Here is a 26,063-nt window from a genome sequence, read left to right as displayed (position 1 = left end):
TATTTGGAGGGAACTGTAATCTCATATTAGAGATACTATATCTAGAAAGTCACTCTGATGAAAAACAATGTTCAATGGAAGCTAATAAAATATGATTTATTAGTGGCTTTTTTTATAGTGAACTTGAATGGTCTAGCTGCTGTAGAAGATAGATATCTTATTGCTTATTCAGTGATTCTCTTTAATACTGTTATTCACTTCAGCTTGAAATAATATCAGTACATTGAGTGATCTCTCTGTTCCTCTTCATAATATTCAAACAGAGAAGGCAGCAGGAAGCAGAGAGGATTTTTTTCCCCCTGAGATCCTGTGAAGTATACATCTGTACCTAGGCTGTCTATACTTACTCTTTGTGTTTGCAAAAGCCAGTGTGAAAATGGGTCACTCACTCTTGGTGAAGGAGAAATATTCTTCCTGCCAAAATTAATGGATATTATATCATTGCTCAGTGTCCTTTGCATATCAATATTAGAATAGAATTTTGAAACTTTTATTGGATCCATTCTCTTAACATCATTTCTCCCTGTGTAAGTTATCCAGAACTGGAGATCAGGGACAACTCTCCCTGGTGTCCTAACTTTTGTGTGTTTGCATCTTCAGAATAGGCTAAAATAGAAGTAACATAAAAACTGAGTTTCCTGCCCCAACTTCTATATGTTTCAGGATAGGATTTGGTATATATTATATTGTTATGTAAAGTCAGTATTTAATCTTTTGAAGGAAAATAAAAACCAACATAAAAACATTTATCTTGTATTGGCTATTAAATGAGTTAACGAATTAAGTGTATTCATTCAGCCAGTATTTGTTGAGCACCTACTATATTCTGGATACAGTTTATGTCCTGAAGATAAGGCATTAAAAAAACAAAAACAAAAACAATGTTTCCTCTCATAAGCTTAAAGTCTAGTCCAAATTATATATTTTATGTCATTTCAATTTGTATAACATAAATTTCCCATATTACATTTCTTAATAAATCAATATTATATGCTGTGAGTATTATCCTCTCAAATCATCAGCAATTTTCTCTTCTAAAAGTGACCCAGAAAGAAATGCAAGTTGTATACTCACTTAGTTTACATTTTCTATGGAATTTTGAATCACATAAAGGTTTATTTTTTTAACTGAAGTATAATTGATATACAGCATATTAGTTTCAGGTGCACAACATAATGATTTGGCATTTGAATATGTGTTGAAATGATATGAAGATTTGTTTTAAAAAGAAAAATATTTTACATTTTTTTGCCTTATAGGTTTGCTATAAAAGCATATTTTGTATGCCTTTGCTGAGAAATTAATTCAGGAATTCCCTCCCTCCCCCCATTTTTTACTGCCTTTAATTACGTCATCTAGGTTTACATGAGACTCGAAGTTAATTGAACACATGTAAAATCTAGTCATTTCATGATCATACTCCTTAACTGTGTAGATATTTAAAAAAAATTGAGTTCCAAGTTCTAGTGGTTTTTGACATTTTTGACCATTTATTTATTTTTGAAATGAAGTAAAATGAGGATAAATGACAACTTATTCTCCTTTTCCAATTAAAAGCACGGGTTAGAAAAGCCAAGTTCGGTCAGCTAAAGATGAGTTATCTACAAATGAGCCTACTTGGAAACAGATTAGCAATTTAAATGACTAAGTTAATAAGATCCAATTATAGCTAATTTGCCCATCCTTTCTTTCCCTTGCCCTCCCACAGTCTTCAGAGGGTGAGTGCCTTGCATGAATTCCTGGAAGCAGTGGGGAGGTTTGTAGGGCAGGCAAGTTTATAAGGGAAACACACAGTCACATTTATTATACCTGCTGCAGCTGTATGGGCTCTGCTGCCCAAACATACAAACGTGTATATTTGTAATTTTTTAGCTAAAATATATGTGTATGTATACACACGCTTGTATATATATATTTATGTATGTGTATCATGTAAAGTGTGTATGTATTACGTGTGTGTGATGTATGTGTATAATATATAGTACATATACATGTGTATTATATGATGTGTGTATATCATGTAACCTGCATGTGTGTATACATGCATACACACATACATAACTATATGCCAAATGATAGTATGATCGCTTGCTTTCCTATCTCTCCTCTATGGCTCACCTTTTCCTAAAGACTCCTTCAGTTCACACTTTTCCCAGTTTGTTGGCATCCTGCGTATTCTACTTTATTGATTTGGTAATCCCCTTCCTCCTTGCAGCTGCTAAATCCTCTTACTCTGCGCCTTAACTTTTTTTTGAAAAAGTACTGTGTTCATATTTATGGCAACATATATATCTCTGAAATGTTAACTTATTGATGTTAATAACACATCATTGTTATGTTATTTAAGATTGTTGGTGTTATCAGTAAAAATATACTTAAAAGAATTTGAGATTCTAGAGATTTTCTCATTGTTGCAGGATAGGTTAACTTTACATTTTCTTCATTACCTCTGCTAAAATACCATTTTGCCAAGCACTGTGTGGCTCAAAAAAGATACTTATATGTTTAAATCACAGTTTTGAAAGTGAGAAGTTCCAGGATGTAAAGCCAAATAGTTAAGGGATTTGGGCTAGGCATTATTGAGAAAAATGAACAAATGTGGTTTCTAGAGTTTAGAAGCAACCTCTATTAATAGAGTACCGCATGAGATAAGGAGAGGAAAGAATCGATACAGAAAAGCGATCTGAAATTAATGTTTAGGGATGCAGTAGAACACAGTATGATATCATTAAGAATTGTTAGGAAACAATTAAAATATGTTTCAAATTAAAAAATAAAAATGAGATTATGTAGTATAGTCTGAAGTCAGGGAGCCTGATTTCTCCAGCTCCGTTTTTCTTTCTCAAGATTGCTTTGGCTATTTGGGGTCTTTTGTGTTTCCATACAAATTGTGAGATTTATTGTTGTAGTTCTGTGAAAAATGCCATTGGTAGTCTGATAGGGATTGCATTGAATCTGTAGATTGCTTTGGGTAGTATAGTCATTTTCACAATGTTGATTCTTCCAGTCCAAGAACATGGTATATCTCTCAATCTGTTTGTATCATCTTTAATTTCCTTCATCAGTGTCTTATAGTTTTCTGCATACAGGTCTTTTGTCTCCTTAGGTAGGTTTATTCCTAGGTATTTTATTATTTTTTGTTGCAGTGGTAAATGAGAGTGTTTCCATAATTTCTCTTTCAGATTTTTCATCATTAATGCATAGGAATGCAAGAGATTTCTGTGCATTAATTTTGTATCCTGCTATTTTACCAAATTCATTGATTAACTCTAGTAGTTTTCTGGTAGCATCTTTAGGATTCTCTATATATAGTATCATGTCATCTGCAAACAGTGACAGTTTTACTTCTTCTTTTCTGATTTGGATTCCTTTTATTTCTTTTTCTTCTCTGATTGCTGTGGCTAAAGCTTCCAAACCTATGTTGAATAATAGTGGTGAGAGTGGGCAACCTTGTCTTGTTCCTGATCTTAGTGGAAATGGTTTCAGTTTTTCACCATTGAGAATGATGTTGGCTGTGGGTTTGTCATATATGGCCTTTATTATGTTGAGGTAAGTTCCCTCCCTGCCTACTTTCTGGAGGGTTTTTATCATAAATGGGTGATAAATTTTGTCGAAAGCTTTTTCTGCATCTATTGAGATGATCATATGGTTTTTTTCCTTCAGTTTGTTAATATGGTGTATCACAATGATTGATTTGCATATATTGAAGAATCCTTGCATTCCTGTGATAAACCCCACTTGATCATGGTGTATGATCCTTTTAATGTGCGGTTGGATTCTGTTTGTTAGTATCTTGTTGAGGATTTTTGCATCTATGTTCATCAGAATCAGGCCCCCTGACTTCAAACTATACTACAAAGCTACAGTAATGAAGACAGTATGGTACTAGCACAAAAACAGAAATATAGATCAATGGAAGAGGATAGAAAGCTCAGAGATAAACCCACGCACCTGTGGTTACCTTATCTCTGATAAAGGAGGCAAGAATATACAATGCAGAAAAGACAGCCTCTTCAATAAGTGGTGCTGGGGAAACTGGACAACTACATGTAAGATAATGAAATTAGAACACTCCCTAACACCACACCATACACAAAAATAAACTCAAAATGGATTAAAGACCTAAATGTAAGGCCAGACACTATAAAATTCTTAGAGGAAAACATAGGCAGAACACACTGACATAAATCACAGCAAGATCCTTTTTGACCCACCTCCTAGAGAAAGGGAAATAAAAACCAAAATAAACAACTGGGACCTAATGAAAAAGACAACCCTCAGAATGGGAGAAAACATTTTCAAACAAAGAAACTGACAAAGGATTAATCTCTAAAATATACAAGCAGCTCATGCAGCTCAATATCCAAACAACAAACAACCCAATCCAAAAATGGGCAGAAGACCTAAATAGACATTTCTCCAAAGAAGACATACAGATTGCCAACAAACACATGAAAGGATGCTCAACATCACTAATCATTAGAGAAATGCAAATCAAAATTACAATGAGGTATCACCTCGCACTAGTCAGAATTGCCATCATCAAACAATAAATGATGGAGAGGGTGTGGAGAAAAGGGAACCCTCTTGCAGTGTTGGTGGAATGTAAATTGATACAGCCACTATGGAGAACAGTATGGAGGTTCCTTAAAAAACTAAAAATAGAACTACCATACGACCCAGCAATCCCACTGCTGGGCATATACCCTGAGAAAACCATAATTCAAATAGAGTCATGTACCACAGTGTTCATTGCAGCACTATTTATAGTAGGCAGGACATGGAAGCAACCTAAGTGTCCATCGACAGATGAATGGATAAAGAAAATATGGCACATATATACAACAGAATATTACTCAGCCATAAAAGGAAACAAAATTGAGTTATTTGTAGTGAGGTGGATGGACCTAGAGTCTGTCATACAGAGTGAAGTAAGTCAGAAAGAGAAAAGGAAATACCATATGCTAACACGTATATATGGAATCTAAAAAAAAAAAAAAAAAAAAATGGTTCTGAAGAAAAAGACGCAGACGTAAAGAATGGACTTGAGGACATGGGGAGGGGATGGGTAAGCTAGGAGGAAGTGAGAGAGTAGCATGGACATATATACACTACCAAATGTAAAATAGCTAGCTAGTGAGAAGCAGTCGCATAGCACAGGGAGATCAGTTCAGTGCTTTGTGACCACCTAGAGGGATGGGATAGGGAGGGTGGGAGGGAGATGCAAAAGGGAGGGGTTATGGGGATATATGTATACGTATAGCTCTTTCACTTTATTGTACAGCAGAAACTAACACACCATTGTAAAGCAATTATACTCCAATAAAGATGTTTAAAAAAATGAGATTATGGGATACAATTAGTTTTTAAAAATGGGATAGTGATGATTTGGTGATGAGAGAAACTATGTCCTGCACTCATACACTGTCCAGGTTACTTTTGGTGTAAGAGACGAGTTTCCAGTTTTGATTTTTTTTTTTTTTTTAAGCATGATGTATCAATTGTTTCAGTCAGTAGGTTATATTCCCCTGATTCAGGAAGTAATAAATACATCATTTAATATGTATATTAAATCAAGCTTATCAGGTTAGCCCTCAAAAAGTTTACTAGATATGATAGTTTATACATGTAGATCCCTTACATTTTAACACTATTGTGTGGCTTTTATGAAATGATATGTAATGAATTAGAATGCACAGAGTGAACTGTAGAAAACCCACCTACTGAACGTGGGCGTCTCCCACTACTATGTTGCATAGTTGAAACAAGTCCTCTCGTGCTGTAGAGTGCATCTTTTAAAAATAAGGAAGAGGAAAAATTAAACATTTAACAAATTAATGCAAAGAGATATATGAATAACATATGGACTTGTTTAATATACACTCATTGACTTATTTTTATACTCAGATGATCAATTTTAGAAAAAACAGGCTTTAAGATGATCAATTGTTAATGTGATGTTATACATGATTATTGGACGATAACTATGAACATTTAAAAAAAATCACAACTCTGCCATTTCAACATAGTGCTGTTCCTATTTTAATTACTCAAGTATATTTTATGATTCATTACTGGTATGCATCCATTTTCTAAATGGCCCGTGTTCAGGATAAGCTGTCTTGAATCTGTGTGTATAGAAGATCTAGAGTACGGGAAATGGGTTTTGCTTTAACTAATCCAAGGCCAATTTTTTGGTAGGGATTTTGTTTCCGACTTACTAACACCCATTTTTCTCTCTCTCTTCTGTTTGTTTCTGAGGTTAAGGATTTGAGGTAGACATTATTTTTTCCTGTGTTTGCCTCACAGATCCTAAGAAGTATTGATTGGCTAGGGCATGCAATAGATGCAATTGGAGATTCAGGTCTGTGATACCTGAAGATCTGTTCTTGTCTCAACCCAAAGTATTCACAGCTCTGGGGAAACGGTGATGTCACACAGCAAAGAGAACCCTCTCCCCAGGTTCTTAGCCACAAAGTCAAGATACAAAGCAACATATAAATGAGTGTCATCTTTTTTTCATTTTACCTTTTTTTTTTTTTAAGATCAGTCCCTCAAACGCACCGTTAATTGGGAAAATAATGCCTTCATGTTTGTGTTTCTCTAACATTCTCGTAACCAATTTAGTGGATCCTAGGGAAGCTTATTTCTACAGTAACTCGGTTGATTGTTCCCAGTAACTCCTTACAAAGACTACCTTTTTCTTCCCTTTCCCTTTATAATTAGAAAACTGTAACATTTACCAATATGTACAAAGTGCGTCTCATCTGTGAATAACCCTAGTCATTTGGAGTAAGCTTGTAAAGGAAGGGCAAATCCAGGGCATCCAAACCACTACCCCCCTCTCCTGCTTGTAGCAGGCACTCATCATTAGTCACTGCTTTCTTTCCCCCTGAACCATACAGGTGTCACAGTTGTTCTTGACCTTGTGTTCAGACGGTCACTACTGATCAGTGTTGCACTACTGATCAGAAAAGGCTGTTTCGTGTCTCTTTTCTGCAAACATGTTAAACGTTCTCATCCTGAAACAAAACTAAACCCTGTGCACCCTTGCACTTTGGATACTGTCCATTAATCTCTCCCTTCCTTAGCTCAGCTGCTTGAAGGAGCATCTACACTAGCTCTCCCAGCCTCCTCACTTCATACTCACTGCTTGGGCCAGTGTGGCCCACCTTCTGTGTCCAGTGCCCTAGTGCAACTGTGCTGCGGTCTCAGGCCAACCTGAGGCCATCCTGCCATTCAGCTCTTATCTTTCTGCCACTGCATTTGTCCATGAAACTCTCTTCTTCAGCTCCCTCCTACCGTCCTTTCTGTTTCTCTTCCTACTTCTCTTCTGACAACTTATGAGCTGCCCACTCCTTAAAGTTGTTTCTCTGGGAAGCCTTTGACCCACTGTGGATCTCACTTTCTAGATGTCTGTCAATCTCTCTGTTTTCATTATTACTCAGAGTTTGAAGACTCTTAAGTCTATACCCCCTACCTTAGCCTCCTCTGTGACATTTATTTAGTCTTGTATGTCAAAGTTCCTGGTGGCCATATCTTCTCAGATAACCCGCAGGAAACTCCTGTGACATTTATCCCTCCTCTAGTCTGCCTTTCAGAGAATCCCATCCTCATCCAGTCAAATCCTCCTGGTTTGCAGGAGACAGGCATTGGCCATCACTCTCACACATCTTCACCTCAACTGAATCAGCTGTCAATTTTCAGATGAGCTCCAGAGCTTCACTCTGTTGCCCCTTTCCATTTCTTGTCCCCACTGCCCTGTCAAGGTTTATAACCTCCTAACTAGTCTCTTAACTTCTCATTCTATTGCCCTTACACGTCTCACTTCAGGTAAAGAAAAATATATCTGAAATGAAAATACAACCATGACATTCACCTAATCAAAATCTTTAAGTTCCTCCCCAATACATATAAAATAAAGGCCAATCTCCTTAGCATAGAACAAAGAGCCCCTCATGATCCAATTCTTACCTAACTGTACCTTATCTAGAACGCCCTGTCCTATTTGGCCAATCTGACTTAATACATCTTCTACGATTCTATATATGCCTCATCAGCTCTATGAAGCCTTCTCTGAGGTCTCAGTCTAACCTAATAAAATCATCTTCTCTGAACCTCTGAACCTGGCTTTTTTTTTTTTTTTTTTTTGTTCACAGTTGGTTGCACCATACTCACATGTAAGTTAAGGTGCCAATTTTAGAATCTAACCCCCAGTGAGGGGTGAAATGGGACCTGACCTGTCTTATCCAGTGTTCAAGAGCCTGAGAGAGTGATGGTTAGTACGTGGAGTCACAGTAAGTGACACCAGTTTGGAAAGACAGGGAAGCACATGGCCAGTTCTTCATATTTTTCAAAGTTGTAGATCAAATAAAGATTTAGTTCACAGCCAGCAAACATTTGTTGGTACATACTGTGTGCCAGATCTTAACTTAGATGCTTTTAGATATATTGTCATATTTGAAACCTCAGAAAAACAAAATCAACCTTTGTTTAAAGAAATGAGATTTTTATATTAAAGTAGAATTGATCAAACATGCAGGCAAATAGGGATCCTTTAAAATCTGTCTCCCCGTTCATTTAATAATTTAATATTAAGAGACTGCTGACGGTCCAGTTGTTTTCACAAAACTTGTTTTCGTTGCTTCCTGGTCTTACTCAGCGGTTCTCAAAATGTTGAATGCAAAATCATTAGGACAGTGATGGTGTGCAAGATGTTGTATACTGGATTTCGTGGACGATTTAAGGAATTTACAAGGATAATTTTGTCTTTGTGTACCAAGTGTGCTTTCTTTAGAAACTGATCTCAAGATGGGATGCCAACTAAAGTATAACTCTGTTAGCTGTGAGAATTAGCTTTAGGGCAGACAGCTTCACACATATTATACAGGATGTTCCTGGAGTGCATGGACATATTCTCCTATTGTTCTGTACCTTTAGAGCCAACTTAGTAAGTGTTCAATAAATCTTTGTTCAACTAAACTGAAGTGGAGGTCAATGCTACTGGGACCCAAAATGGAGAAGAGCCCCCTGTTCCCTTTCCTTGACTGTTAACCACACAATGATTCTTGCACTGTTTCTAGTTGGGTGGCTCTTATTCCTCAAGAGGAACCAGCCAGGTTTTCTAGCGTGTGTGGTGACAGAGCTGACAGAGGGAGGGCCAGAATGAAAAGAACCAGCACTTTTACAATTATCTTCTGGAAGAAACAAAAACAAAAGACGAAGCTGCACTATGTCTGAGGGTCATGGTGAGGGTGGAGGTGGTACAGAGGTAGCTGTGGATGGATTTAAAGATAGTAACAAAGACTCATGAAGCACAAATATAATGCCAAATATTTAGGATTCTAGGTGACCCGTATGACTATACTGATAGATGTGTTTCAGTACAACAAGAAAGAGCCAGGAAGTAATCATTCCACTATGATCTTCACTAATCTGCCTAAATAGAGTGTTGATCCCATCTTTTTAAGGGTCTTTAGGAAGAGATTGATGATTATCTGCCTCGAGTTCTAAAATTTCATCTACTGACAGTAGTATCTTCTTATATACCTTTAGTTTGTTGTTGTCATTTTTACTATTTGATAAAGTAGGTAGGTAGGTAAATAAATCATTCATTTTGGAGCCTTCATTAAAAGCCTAGGGTGAAAGGCACTATTTTTTAAATTTAAGGGTGGGGACTACACAGCAATATAAAAATGATCAGTGTTGCCATATTGGTGTAATAGTGAAATAACAACATTTTTAACATCATTTGATTTTCCCAATTAAAAAATAATAAAATCTTATAAAATAATAGAACACTCAAAGGCAAGATTGTTTTTTCTGAAACATGTCTGTTTAGCTATTCCTTCATTGTATTGTCATGGCTACAAACCAATGAAGGTTATGCAGCAATAGTATAAAAATACTTCCTTTCAGGTAATGACTGTTTGCCTAGTGCCCTATTTTTGTACATAATACTTTGTGTTAGTTTTTTCTCTAGAAAAAAAATCAATAAAATGTCATTGATTAACAACACACAGCCTACATGTTTTAGTAAACTGAACCACTTTGCCTATTGCTGGCATGATAGACACTCTTTAATATAAAATTCTGCGTCAAAGGAAAGCATGTTTCTCATTCTTTTATCAAAAATGTAGAGAATAAAGAGGGAAGTGATTCACAATATAAAAAGTTAAAAAGAAAAAACATTGGAAATCACCTGCAGCATTAGCCATTTACAAGTATGCAGGTGTAGCATACTGTCTGGTTTCAGGGACTTGAAAAAGGATGAAGTTGAGTGTTCTATTATATAGAGTTAAATGTGTCGCATCAATGCCTTAAGATAACTTCAATGATTATGTAAAAACCAGTTAAGTTTTGAAAAACCTGTTAGAACATATCTCAGTAAAGATTATTTTGCCCTTCTCATGTTAGTTATAACACTTAAAAGATATTTAAAATAAATTAGTGATATACAAGTAGGTGGAAGAAGGCCAACCATTGTGTTTTAAGCAGCTGCTTATTCAGAGCCCTTGGACATCAATTGTATCACGGTTATAAATGTGCTTCCTAACTAGCATCCAGTGTAAAATAATCTGAGAATTGGTTAACAAAGGTTAAATCACATTTGGGACATTGAAAGGAAAACTGATGAACAGATTGTTAATGGCTGATTCCATTTTCACTAGGAGAACATCATCTCATCAGAAGAAAGAAAGCCCTTTGCATTATTAAAAGCCTGTTCTGTAACACTGTTGGGAATTTGGTTGGGTCATGAATGCTGGCAGGTTGTCAGGGAAACAGGAATAATGCAACTGTGAATGCATAGTCTTCTTGTAAAATGGCTTTAGCATTGCTATTTTTTTTTTTTTTTTGCATTGAAAGTAACTTTTAACGTTACTCATAGTTGCCCTAGAAACAAGAGGCACAGCTTCAAGCGCAAGGTCACAGGAGGAACACCAGGTTTTGGTCAGGAAGCAGAAACTGATAAAGCAATAGGTTTAGGCTAGAGCCTCTATTAGCGTTTACGCAGGAAAGGTAAGACAGGGCAGGGTAACTAAGGATTGGCTTGTTTGAATAATTTCAATAATATAAGGGTGGTCCCTAGTGGCTTAGTGCCTGGCCCTGGGATGATTAAGACAAAGGAATATTGCCTCCTAGGGTACAGGGAACAGAGGAGGTATGGTTCTCTGTTGGTTAGTTTGCATATCAAAGACACGTTTCCTGAGTCAAGCATTGCTACTTTTGATTGTCTAATGGCTGTTGTGGAATTTCTAAAAGTAATATTAATGGGGAAGAACATATTTTTCTAGTTTAATTACATATGGCTCTCTGCTGATATAGTAGTAATAAAAATATTTCTCAAGGTAAAGAGTATTATGCTTACAATCCAAAAGGAAAATATTTTTTTCACAACTGGAGTTTGAGATTTGTGTTTTGATAATTAACAGCATGTATTATGTATTCTTTTTTGATAATGGTATTACTGACCCATTATCATATGATGATTTGAGTTTTCTAGTAGTTGTTTGAGGGTTTGTGTTAAAGTCTGCCACATTCACATTCTCAGGGCCCCTTTTTCTAATCACTGCTGTTTAGAGAGAGGCCTGGGAGAGTCTATATCCAATGTATTTTCTCTGAGAAAAGCTGACTTTCTGATAGCATGATTGGACTCGCAATAGTAATGGCAAATACGTAAAGATGAACATCTTGTAATGCATTATCACAAATCTTTATGATTCAAATCTACAGAAATGCAAGAAAAAGAGACAGTAATAAAACCTGAAGTGAGAGAGTGCTGTAAAATGGTTGTTCACACATTAGGATTTGATCTTTCCCAAACCAAACCAAACCAATAATCTGACCATAAACAGTTAAATGTTTACATTATGGGTCTAAGAGCATTGCACATGAACTCAGAAAGCCCTGATATTACATTATAGCATGTTTTGTAGTTATAGCAAATTGGGCTTGAGGAATACCTGTTTCCTCAGCTCGCTTAAGCAGACCTTTAATATCTCTAATACTTGTAGAATAAAAGTATGTATGATCTTCATCTTCTCTTGGTATTTGGGACCCTGCATCAGCTCCCCTCAAAATAACTCCTAGCTCTCCTCCAGTTTCCCTGTATCTTATTTCTTCAGATATGCGTGCTCCTCTTTTCTAGCCACCCCACTTACTATGTGATTCTGTGCAAGGGGCTCCATCCATATGTCCTTTTGCTTTATCTGTGACTTGGTCTAAATAATAGTGGCAGATGCACAAAGGTGCTTAATAACTGCTAGCTAGTGTTCTTATTATCATTCTCAATTATGTGGTTGACTCATGCTGCTTCTGCCCCAAATGCCCCATATCCCTTTTGCCACCATTCAAACCCTGCTGTACTTTTAAGCAACTAGTAGAACATTTTTATCTAACATTGTGCACAAGAAATTCAAGACCGTATCTTTGATGGTGTTTATCAAGACTGGAAACTCACTGTATTTTAGTATTTCTTGTGAATTGGAAATAATGTGTGGGGTTCCCCTTGTGATAGCAGAGACGGACAGGCCAAGAATCCAAAAGCAATTTGTCAACCAAGAGTATGTTATGGCAATATTGGAGGGAAAATAACAAGGGTGCTAGAAATGCATTTTGAAAAGCATGCCCTTGTGATGATGTAAGAACAGCTTAGAATTACTTGGTACTGAAAGAATAAATAATGGTTATTGTCTCTTAAGACTGATATTATGTGGATACTGTATAATTAGGAATTCTCTATTATACCTCAGCCCACATGTTATATCCTTATATCATTGATCTGATAACCACAAAACCCACATTGTATCTGGCAGGCAGGAGTTTTCTCAAGGCCAGATCTTCAGGTAGGAAATCTCTTAGAGTACAGATGTTGCAAACATGATCTTGACTTTACCTGTTTTCCTCCTGTTTACAAACTTGCATGGCCTTTGAGTTATGTAGTTTGGTTTGAAACACATATTATTTTCCCATTAGACTCAGCTAACGGTATTTTCACTTGTTTTCCTCCCCTCTCCCCCTTGCTTAGGTTTAAGGGAGATTGATTGTAGATTCTCCTAGTTACCAATCCCACTGCAACTTCTCTACAGTCTAGTCCAAATATTTTTATAGTGTTTGTTTAAAAGTGAAAATATATGCCTTTACATCCAGCCTAAGGGGGCAGTTTCTTTAGAAAGAAGAACCTTTTTCACTCTGAATACAACGGATACTTATCTTTTATTGCAGGAACTTAATGAGCAGTTCATCAACTAATCTCTTTTGTATATATCTATTTTGGTTCCTTTACCAACAAAATATCTTACAAGCTCAATAGCAGTAAAAGAAACTCCTGACCTTGCCTGTTTTTGAAAGACTGGGAAGTTAAACTATACCCCAGAGCAATCAGGCATCAAAATCATTTCTTTTCTACTTCAAAAGTGTGTATGTGGTTTTTTTAAATTGCTAATAAAAGCATTACAAAGATTAGCTTTTGAAGTGGTGAGCCCCTTTCATTTATTTTCCTTCTGGTATTCCCTCTGCCTCCAGCTAAAATTTAGAACCTTAAAAATGTTGCTCTTCGGTGCTAAATTCAGTTGATGTTCTATCAAAGTGCATTTGGATTATCAAAGCTTCGTTCTTATCTTGCAGCTCAGTATTCCTGAGAGAACACCAGTCAGGTTAGAATTGACAAGCCTGTGTCTGGTCCTTTCAAGCTAGAATATGCTCCCTTCCCTAGGGTGGACCTGTCTACCTGGGCTGGTTAACTCTCCTGCGGCCATGCAGGGACAGGTGCCCCCACATGGTGATGGTGAGGGAGGCTGTGCTCACTTCCAAAAGGCAAAAGAGCAGCTTTAGCCCTTGATACAATGGAAGAGAGTCACATAGAAATAATCAGCAGGGAGAGACACAAAATGACATAAGTAGAGTCACAAAACTCAGGAAATTTGGAAACTTTTTGCTGTATTATTACCTAAAGAAGGAGGCTTAATTTTTTTTTTTTTTTTTTTTGGTTCTTTTAATGACTTCTGACATGGAAAAATCTGGAGGTTAATCATTCCAGTGACAATATAAGTCAATAGTTTTTCTCTTCCCAAATGTCATAAGTTAGCACCAGTGAATTTTGCTTTCATAATATTTCATGGATGCCATTTTTTCTCTGAGTCCCAATAGTTACTGGCTCCTGAAAACTTGTGTAATTTGGGATTTCTTAGAAGTTGTCTCCTTCTGAAAAAAAATTCTAACACATTAAATTTAATCATGGAGTGAAATCAGATTAAACCAGTATTACCTCCTGAGTGCACCAAATAGCATCTTGAGGCAGATTTGGAAACTGCATGATCCTACTTAAAGGCTTTGTTGATCCTTGGATGTCACACTATAGTAACATTTATCCAAAGACTAGAATAGTCAACTGGGATTTGGAATTCTATAATTTTCTGGGATTATGATAAGATGAGTAAATACTGTAGAGTGATAGGAGCAAAAGTAAACCTTAAAGGTCTAAGAACAATGGTAGTACAACAAAGGGAAGCAACTGGCATGAACCCTGTGTTCAAGGAGCGTGGCAGTATATGAAAGGTCCCCTACTGAGTAGAAGTTAGAAGGATCATATGGAGGTACTTTAAAGTATTTTGTAAAAGTCAGGGTCATATGATTTCCCTGAGTTGTCTGGTGAGGCCTGATTCTTTGAGTGTGTCCCCTGAAGGAACAAGAATCATGTGCTTGCTTGAATTGAGGACAGTGAAAATGGGATTTTAAGAGATCTCTTTTCTTTTTGATCTTAATCAACCAAGCTTACCACAAATTTCACATTAATTTAGGTGAGGCTGAAATATGGTGGGTACTTTAGTGAAATAGATTACAGTTCAGCTGATGGAGAAGTTTCATTTTTACTTGGTTTTTGGTCATTATAGACTAGCTTCCACCTGGAACTGACCAGGATACTTAAACTACATACTCTCAAAAGGAAATATGAGACCCAAGAATGATGGATCTAAGTATTGGCAAATTTAATAACTTTATATTTTATACTGTAAGATTTGAGGTAAAATCACTGGACCCAAAATCCAGAACATATTGATAATGAATTTTCTACTCTCCCTCTTCCCTCTCCTCCTTCCCCACACTCTCCTCCTCTTCACACACACACACACACACACACACACACACACACACACACACACACACACACACACACATACCTATGAATTTCATTTATAGTTCCTATGCCATAACTGGCTTAGATGAGGATAGATTCAGAGGCAATTTCTCTTGATATATAACTTAAATGCACCCAGGAAGTTTCATGTTAATGGGTAGTACATAAGATCTTGGCACCTTTATTTAGGACTGTGTACACATTGATACTTTCTAGCTTCATCAAAAACAAATGAACAGAAGAGTTCAATATTTTATAGTTGTTGCACTTAGAATCCAGGGTGTTTAACCAGCACTGTCTTCCCTGCCTCAGGAGATCTCTGACAACTCTGACAAGTTGAAATCAAAGTCTCCTCTCAGACAAGTTTTCATGGTCATGAATAAGAGTTGGGAGGCTTTTTATTCTCATTTATATTGTTTCTCATACAAAAAGGGCATTCATAAGTTTTTAAACATCTGTTAAAGTTTTTAAGTATTGATGCATGCTTATTTTAAAAATACAAACAAGGTTGCTAAATATTACCAACAAAATAAAAAAATAATACTTTGAAATACCAGCACCTAGAGATATCTCTGTAGATAGGGCAATATGTAGGTTCTATTGCAGCATAGGATCATACTGTTTTAATTATTGTGGCTTTATAATATTACCTAATATGTGATAGGACAAGTAGCCCTCAACAATCTTCTATTTCAAATATCAAGGCTGTTTCAAGTGTTTCTGGAATTACAGAAAAAACCCAAAAACAATTTCTCTTTGATTACTGGCACTGCATTATATGCTCATATGTTTGCATGTATGTATATATATTTATATGAAATATATCTATAATATTGGTCATTTATTCAGTTGTTCTTGTACATCTTCATATAGACTAGATGGATTTCTTAAGTTAATCCTATGTATGTTCTGTTTGGGGTTGCTATCATTGACATACTTTTTGGTTTTGCTTATGTTTAATTATTCATGTACTTATTTATTCAATTAATATCTGTTGAGTGCCTTCCAGAAATTGAGCATGCAATTATAGAGAAGAGAAAAATTTTTCTCTTTAGTTAAGGAAAGTGATTGCTTTTTACATGTTAATTATAAAACCTGTGCTTTGCTGAAATTATATCTTTTTAAAAATAGGTTTTCAATTTTTTTCTCTTAGCCTTTATATTGACCTAAGTCACTATCTGCCAAAAAAAAAAGTTTGTCATTATTTTTTATCTTTTATTTCTTTTTGTTGCCTAGTTGCAATGACCAATATTTCCTAAACAACTGTGATATTAGTGGACATCCTTACTGTAATAGGAATGCTTCTTATTATTCACAAGGCATGACTCTGGCTTTTTTTTGAGTATATAAAACACATATATATACATCTCCAGCCTTACCTTCCCCTCCAACACATATAGCACACATATGTTTATGATCTGGATTAAGTATGCATTTTTTCCTACATTAAAAGAGATTTGTTTTTTCTCTTTATCAGGACCTAGCTGAGGGCTAACCTCTAAATACATGTCATTTATTAACAAATTTCCTAGTGGGGGATCATCCCTAAAATTCTTAAATGAGCTTCACTTGATCATGTTTTATTATTCTTTTAATATATTGTGTTGAGTATATTTGCTATTTTATTTATGAATTTCATTAATATTCACAAAGGTGATTTTTTTTATAGTTCTCTAATTTCTTACTCTCTGCCTGTATATTTATTATATAGTCCTTCTGTTTTCCTGAAGCTCATTCTGTAGTTCTTCTCAAAATTCCGAAGTTGAATACATTATACAGTTATTTTAATTCTTATTTGTTTAAAAATGTGTTTAAGGCTATGAATTTTCTTCTGTATACTGCTTTAGTTACAGCTCATAGGTTTTGTATGTAGTGTTTTCTCGATTTCCTCCTTGCCAGAAGGAGGAACATAATTATCTCAGACATAATTTTTGTATCGTAGATATTTTGATCTTTGTTGATTTCTGATTTATCATTATTTATTACTATTCTGATTTATAAATGTATGCTAATATAATAATATTTACCAATCATCAAATTCTGTGCTAAGCTTTGCTTCATGACATCATTGACTGCTCCCCAGACATCTATGACGTAGCTGTTTTCAGATGGAGACTGTGGGACTCCCTATATGGCATTTGTGGTTAAGCACATGGATCTATCAGGGCTAAGCTTCCTGGGTTTAAATCTTTAAATCCATGTTACCAGGAACAAATTGATTAACATCACTAATCTCAGTATTGTCATCTCTAAAAAGGATATGAAAGTGGTACTTATTTTAATGAGATGAAAACCACATGATATAATGCAAGTAAGTAATTGCCATAGAAACTATTATTAATATTAACATTATTATTATTATTACATTTGTCCAAGGTCACAGAGGCAATTAGTGGCAGCAAGGACCAGAGTCTGATTCTAATGTTCAAGGCCTTACACTCTTTGTTGTAACACTACTACTGGATTCCATTTCCAGTTCTCTATTTTGTATACTTTGATTCATTTGGATAGTTCACAAATTGGGAGGTGAATTTGTAATTGTGCATTAACAGGCCACATTTCAGGAAGTCATGTGAATATATTTTTGATTGAGCTACTGTTATAAGAGCATACTCTAGTTTATTGTTATTTCAATATCTATTGTGCCTTCATTAGCCTTTGATTCATAAGTGTAAGCACCACTCCTGTCAGTGTTAACAACTGTGAATGGCTTATGCTTTTAATGGTAATTATCTGCATATCATCTCATACTATTGTTAGAGCATCGCTGCCTTGTGGGCATAGGAACTGAAACAATAAAGCAGACTTCTGCCTTTTAAAACTGTGTTGGATAAGCAGAAATGGTGAAAACTTGAGGCCAAATTGAGTTTGCTCAACCTAAATGCAAATACTTACATTTTGTTAATTTTATTCTATTGACATTTTTTTTGGATTTGTTATCATTCAACACTTTAGCACTGCTTTCTTGCTTTGAAATGCAAACATTATTTCAAATAGATTAGTCTCATACCAGCTTAAATGAAGATGTTATTACAGTTCAAAGGTTGAAAATCCCTGTATTTGTGACTTGAGTTTGTTCATTTGACTTTTGCAAAAAAACTGTTTCCACTGGACAACATAAAATAACATTTTTGTGGCTATTAATAAGAAATGTTGGCTCTCAAATCTATGTGGAGAATGAATATAAAGGGAAAGAGAACAACATATGAATACGTTCATCACTTTCACAATCTTTCAAATTGGGATAAAGATCAAGTCATTGAAGTATAATATATGAAGTATAAGTGTGTGTGTATATGTATATACATTTATTTTGTAAAACTAAGTTACCTTTTTATCTATCAGTAAGTATTCATTAATATGATTCCCCAAAGACTAATTTGTGTTCTGAATATTGGCTCTTTTTTTAGTTGGTTAAATCATCTGCAATAATAAGGTGTCCATGCTTTTCCTCACTTGGACAAACAGGAAAAAATATATTCTTGCTACTTCTCAATTCTAAATAAATTAGAATCAATGAAATTTTGTTTTCACCATGTGAATGCTATTTGGAAATCCCATGGTGGTAATGGAAGGGACTACTTTGATTATATTGGGCTTACAACTAGAAAGGAAAGCTTGGATCCACTTGTGGCTTAATGAGAGTGGGCCAGTGTGTTAATTGAAACAGAAGGGCACTTCCCTTGTCCTCCAGTATATGCTTGTACACTTACAACTAGAAAGGAAAGCTTGGATCCACTTGTGGCTTAATGAGAGTGGGCCAGTGTGTTAATTGAAACAGAAGGGCACTTCCCTTGTCCTCCAGTATATGCTTGTACCCTTACTTATGAGCTCGGGAGCACAGTGAGCCCCTGCTCACCAAGTTGTTGGCCCCAGTGTTGGAAGTCAGAATAGAGAGGAGCATATTTAGAGAAACTTACAAAGATGGCACTTGGCAGAGATAGTGATATCTCTACTGACTGGACATATGGTTCCTAAAGCTCTAAAGCATATGACAACAGAACCAAATTGGTGGGTGGCCCAGTTGCTTGCTGCCCAGGGCTCCAAAACATCACTGCATTAGTTAGAAAATATAAGCTCAGTTAATTTATAATTCCTCATGTTACTCTTTACATAACTTGGGAAATGTAAATTAGTTTCAATATTCACTTCAATCATGGTAGGGAAAAAAAATCCACAAACCCATTTCTGAGGAGTATATTTACTGCTTGTCTATCCCTGCTCATTTATTGGTGCAGCTATACGCCTTGCACTAATTCTGAGACCTTAAAGCTCACAAGCAGCTGAAATTGGCAGTTTTAGCCCACAGAAATCTTATGCATGGTATAGAGCTAGTTAACAGGAATAAATTGTATACTCAATTTTCTAAAGTTTTAAGCTTTTTAAAAACTATTCAGTCAGAATGACCTTCTAAAATGAACTGAAATACCTAGAGTGTCCAAGTGAAAGCTAGAAAAACTGTATTTTGAAAAAGGTTTTGTAATCATATCCATGCAAATTAGACTTCTCCTTTTGAGAGGAATTTTTCATTCAGTTTGGATGAATGGGTAAAAAAGCCTGTGAAATGAAGTTAATTCCAAATAGAATAATTTGCTTTGATATATTTAGCACATATAATAATTCCCTTATTTTGATGAAGAATTAAACATTTTTAATAGAAAAATGTGTTTTACCCACCTCTACTACAATATTAGTCAGATCACTAAAGGAGACTTATTTGAAGGCATGCTAATTTAGAAACCTTTCCAGCTGTCCACCATCTAAATTCTACCCTGTATGACAGCAACTAGTCTGAAATTTGTATTTTCTACAGATTCCAAAGCCCATTTAAAAAGGTGAAAAAAATCCAACTTTGCTTATAAACTCACAGTGTACAAGGTGTTCCAGAGCCTTTTGGCAGTCAAGATCCATTTTGAGAATATTTAAAATAAGACTGCTTAGAACATGCTACAACACTTGTCTGTAAGACCAAACAACCAAAGGGTAGCTGAGATCATATGTCCTCAGAATTATGTCTTTTAAATATTATGGAGTTTAAAGAAGATTTCTAGCAGATTGTCTTATATTCTTTGAATGCTCAGCTCTCAGACAAATCTATTTTGAGTATCTAGGATGTACAGGACACTGTATCAGGCACTGATGATATAAGAAGGAATGAGTTGTCCTTCACTTGAAGACAGTGCCTTTGGGGTGTTGTACAACAGTGGATCATACACATCATTAAACTCTGACTTCCCTGGTAAATGGAAAACAAGACAGCCTATAGTTTACTGCAAAAGTCAGGAAATGTAACTAGTTCTCTGCTCATCATCTAGGTAAATATTCTAGACATAAAACTCTGATTTGCCATGGGATGGTAGAAAGAGACTTGGATTCGCAATCAACACTCTGCTTTCTGTCCTTTATCTGTCACCTATAATCTTTAGCAAATCACTTATTTTTTAGTCTTAGCATCTTGAATTACAAAGGAAGAGGCTCCTTGTAAAACATTCAGATTCTGATTTTTTTTCCACTTTATAATTAACCAGCAGAGTTACAACTCATTTATTACATAGTAGGCTTTCGCAAGATGTCCAGGTATTTTAAATAGACACCATTTATGATGAAATTTACTTTAGAAGCAAAGCAAAAGTAGTCATTTCAACCATAGCAAAGTTCCAAGGCACCTGCAAGAGAAGGTAGTAAAATTCCTCAAATATAAAAAAACTGGGTTTCCACAGACAAAGGGTTGGGATATTCTGAACTACATTCTCATTGCTCTCGCATCTCAGAAAATGTCCAGTTTACTTCAGGACCATCAAGGACTGCCATTTGAAGTAGTTCTACCCTCAATAACTGCTCCTGCTTGGATACGGATGCTTCTTTGAGTATGAGAACTAACTGACCAGCCCCCAAGACCAGAAGTTCCCCTTGGAACCCATTCATCTCACTGCTGTGTCGGATGCACATTTGCTGTGATGTCCACACACTCCTGGGGCTCCGGGCTCTTATAAGGCTCTCTCAGTGCTCTTTCCTCGTTCCTTGCGCATTAAACAAGGTCATTTGCCTAGGCAGAATTTAAATGGTAGTTTTTGATCTCCTACTTTGCAGGTCAATTGCTTTGGCAGAGTACTAATGTTTCTCCTGAGTTCTGATCAGTGCTGATCAATGATACAGTGTGATCTCTATTTTCTGCAACATCCTCCAATTATCACTGAAAGATGTTAAGGGTGGAATTTTCTTACCTGCAGTAGAGAACGAAATCAGAAGAATACTTCCTTTTAATCAGTAGAGCTGAAGTTGGGTATAATCATCACTGTAAGGGAAAGAAGTAAGTCTTTCGCTCTTCACCCCACCTTGACTCCTTCAAGCAGCCTAAACTGGGTTTTCCGATTCTTTGGAAGAGTTAGAAGCTTTGCCGTTGTGCCTAGAATTATCCAGCTAAAGTTAATTTTGTGGGCTTATCAAAAAGTTGTCTCTCCATTAAGGAAGCTCTCTTCATGGCAAAGTCAGCTTTATATATAGTTATTTCTTTAAGTCAAAAACATCCTGCTAGAATATATATTATATATATAATTATTCTAGTATGTTCTAGTATATTTGAATATAATATATATTCTAATATGTTTCTGATTCATTTTTTAAAATTATCTGTTCTGGTATCATCCTTGCATATCATTGGAGCTGAATAAATGCTGTTTGAATGAATGAAAGAATGGCATGCCCTGTTGCCATGGAAATGTGGAAGGGTTTTATGGAATTTATGTAGTAACATATAGAGATAAGAACTTCTTGGTTTTATAATTGTAGTTTATATTAAACACATTCATGGGAGAGGAAATCTTTATAGATGTGGTTATGAAAACACAGTTTTTACTCTCTTGTTTAGAAAACAGTCTGTGCCTGCCCTTTTATAAGAGATCAGTGAAATCCTCAAAATTAAGCTCTTAATGCTTATCAAATAGAAAACAAAGACTGTAGCCTAGTAACCTTTGTCTGCATCGGAGAATTAGAAATGAGGCTAAGTGGTGATTCATGGAGACAGTGATTATGTGTTTTCAGCTTATTCCAATGTATAAATGATATTTAAAGTGTGTTCTGTAATGTGAAATTGATACATTATGGTTTGAAAAGGTTACTAGCAGTAATCCTTATCAATCTCTGACCCTTTCAGTAAATATCCAATGTTTAACTTAATGGCTTAATGATCTTTTGATATAGTATTACAGACTTGTGTGAGTTTAAATGGAAATCATTATGAAATCCACAAACTTGGGAACTTCTCTAGGCAGGAAACACAAGAGAAGGAAAAGATCTACAATAACAAACCCAAAACAATTAAGAAAATGGTAATAGGAACATACATACTGATAACTACCTTAAATGTAAATGGATTAAATGCTCTAACCAAAAGACATACACTGGCTGAATGGATACAAAAACAAGACCCGTATATACGCTGTCTACAAGAGACCCACTTCAGACTTAGGAACCCATACAGACTGAAAGTGAGGGGATGGAAAAAGGTATTCAATGCAAATGGAAATCAAAAGAAAGCTGAAGTAGCAATTCTGATATCAGACAAAATAGACTTTAAAATAAAGACTATTACAAGAGAAAAGAAGCACACTACCTAATGATCAACGGATCAATCCAAGAAGAAGATATAACAATTGTAAATATTTATGCACCCAACATAGGAGCACCTCAATACATAAGGCAAATGCTAACAGCCATAAAAGGGGATATCAACAGTAACACAATCATAGTAGGGGACTTTAACACCCCACTTTCAGAAATGGACATCATCCAAAGTGAAAATAAATAAGGAAACACAAACTTTAAATGATACATTAAACAAGATGGACTTAATTGATATTTATAGGACATTCCATCCAAAAACAACAGAATACGCTTTCTTCTCAAGTGCTCATGGAACATTCTCTAGGATAGATCATAGCTTGGGGCACAAAGAAACCCTTGGTAAATTTAAGAAAATTGAAATCGTATCAAGTATCTATTCTGACCACAATGCTATGAGACTAGATAACAATTACAGGAAAAAATCTGTAAAAAATACAAACACATGGAGGCTAAATAATACACTACTAAATAACCAAGAGATCACTGAAGAAATCAAAGAGGAAATCAAAAAATACCTAGAAACAAATGACAATGAAAACACGATGACCCAAAACCTATGGGATTCATCAAAAGCAGTTCTAAGAGGGAAGTTTATAGCAATACAATCCTACCTTAAGAAACAGAAAACATCTCAAATAAACAACCTAACCTACACCTAAAGCAATTAGAGAAAGAAGAACAAAAAAACCCCAAAGTTAGCAGAAGGAAAGAAATCATAAAGATCAGATCAGAAATAAATGAAAAAGAAATGAAGGAAACGTTAGCAAAGATCAATAAAACTAAAAGCTGGTTCTTTGAGAAGATAAACAAAATTGACAAACCATTAGCCAGATTCATCAAGAAAAAAACGGAGAAGACTCACATCAATAGAATTAGAAATGAAAAAGGAGAAGTAACAACTGACACTGCAGAAATACAAAGGATCATGAGAGATTACTACAAGCAACCCTATGCCAATAAAATGGACAACCTAGAAGAAATGGAAGAATTCTTAGAAAAGCACAACCTTCCAAGACTGACCAGGAAGAAATAGAAAATATGAACAGACCACTCCCAAGCACTGAAATTGAGACTGTGATTAAAAATCTTCCAACAAACAAAAGCCCAGGACCAGGTGGCTTCACAGGCGAATTCTATCAAACATTTAGAGAAGAGCTAACACCTATCCTTCTCAAACTCTTCCAAAATATAGCAGAGGGAGGAACACTCCCCAACTCATTCTACGAGGCCACCATCACCCTGATACCAAAACCAGACAAAGATGTCACAAGGAAAGAAAACAACAGACCAATATCACTGGTGAAAATAGATGCAAAAATCCTCAACAAAATACCAGCAAACAGAATCCAACAGCACGTTAAAAAGATCATACACCATGATCAAGTGAGGTTTATCCCAGGAATGCAAGGATTCTTCAATATATGCAAATCAATCAATGTGATACACCATATTAACAAAATGAAGGACAAAAACCATATGATCATCTCAATACATGCAGAAAAAGCTTTTGACAAAATTTATCACCCATTTATGATAAAAACCCTCCAGAAAGTAGGCACAGAGGGAACTTACCTCAACATAATAAAGGCCATATATGACAAACCCACAGCCAACATCGTTCTCAATGGTGAAAAACTGAAACCATTTCCGCTAAGATCAGGAACAAGACAAGGTTGCCCACTCTCACCACTATTATTCAACATAGTTTTGGAAGTGTTAGCCACAGCAATCAGAGAAGAAAAAGAAATAAAAGTAATCCAAATCAGAAAAGAAGAAGTAAAACTGTCACTGTTTGCAGATGACATGATACAATACATAGAGAATCCGAAAGATGCTACCAGAAAACTACTAGAGGTAATCAATGAATTTGATAAAGTAGCAGGCTACAAAACTAATGCACAGGAATCTCTTGCATTCCTATACACTAATAATGAAAATTCTGAAAGAGAAATTAAGGAAACACTCCCATTTACCATTGCAACCAAAAGAATAAAATACCTAGGAATAAACCTACCTAAGGAGACAAAAGACCTGTTTGCAGAAAACTATAAGACACTGATGGAAGAAATTAAAGATGATACAAACAGATTGAGAGATATACCATGTTCTTGGACCGGAAGAATCAACATTGTGAAAATGACTCTACTACCCAAAGCAATCTACAGATTCAATGCAATACCTATCAAACTACCAATGACATCTTTCACAGAACTAGAACAACAAATCTCACAGTTTGTATGGAAACACAAAAGATCCTGAATAGCCAAAGCAATCTTGAGAAAGAAAAACGGAGCTGGAGGAATCAGGCTCCCAGCCTTCAGACTATACTACAAAGCTGCAGTAATCAAGACAGTATGGTACTGGCAAAAAACAGAAATATAGATCAATGGAACAGGATAGAAAGCCCATAGATGAACCCAAGCACATGTGGTCACCTTATTTTTGATAAAGGAGGCAAGAATATACAATGGAGAAAAGACAGCCTCTTCGATAAATGGTGCCGGAAAAACTGGACAGCTACATGTAAGAGAATGAAATTAGAACACTCCCTAACACCATATACAAAAATAAACTCAAAATGGATTAAAGACCTAAATGTAAGACCAGACACTCTAAAACTCTTAGAGGAGAACATAGGCAGAACACTCTGACATAAATCACAGCAAGATCCTTTTTTGACCCACTTCCTAGAGAAATGGGGAAAAAAACAAAAATAAACAAATGGGACCTAATGAAACTTAAAAGCTTTTGCACAGTAAATGAAACCATGAACAAGACGAAAAGACAACCCTCAGAATGGGAGAGAATATTTGCAAACAAAGCAACTGACAAAGGATTACTCTCCAAAATATACAAGCAGCTCATGCAGCTCAATATCAAAAAAACACAACCCAATCCAGCAATGGACAGAAGAGCTAAATAGACATTTCTCCAAAGAAGATATACAGATTGCCAACAAACACATGAAAGGATGCTCAACATCACTAATCATTAGAGAAATGCAAATTGAAACTACAGTGAGGTATCACCTCACACCAGTCAGAATGGCCATCATCAAAAAATCTAGAAACAATAAATGCTGGAGAGGGTGTGGAGAAAAGGGAACTCTCTTGCAGTGTTGGTGGGAATGTAAAATGATACAGCCACTATGGAGAACAGTATGGAGGTTCCTTAAAAAACTAAAAATAGAACTACCATATGACCCAGCAATCCCACTACTGGGCATATACCCTGAGAAAACCATAATTCAAAAAGAGTCATGTACCACAATGTTCATTGCAGTTCTATTTAAAATAGCCAGGAC

At 35.7% G+C, this 26,063-nt stretch overlaps 1 protein-coding gene across 8 annotated transcripts in view; it reads left to right on the top strand.

The window, feature by feature from the left end:
- Window positions 1-26,063, top strand: part of NKAIN2 (sodium/potassium transporting ATPase interacting 2) — a gene marked incomplete at its 3' end in the record, with an annotated part of 998,865 nt that overhangs the window by 219,004 nt on the left and 753,798 nt on the right. The window lies entirely within an intron of this gene.

Source organism: Balaenoptera physalus (assembly GCF_965194825.1).
Source record: "Balaenoptera physalus genome assembly, chromosome: 9".
Lineage (NCBI taxonomy): Eukaryota > Metazoa > Chordata > Mammalia > Artiodactyla > Balaenopteridae > Balaenoptera > Balaenoptera physalus.
This window is presented reverse-complemented; position numbering and strand designations above follow the sequence as displayed.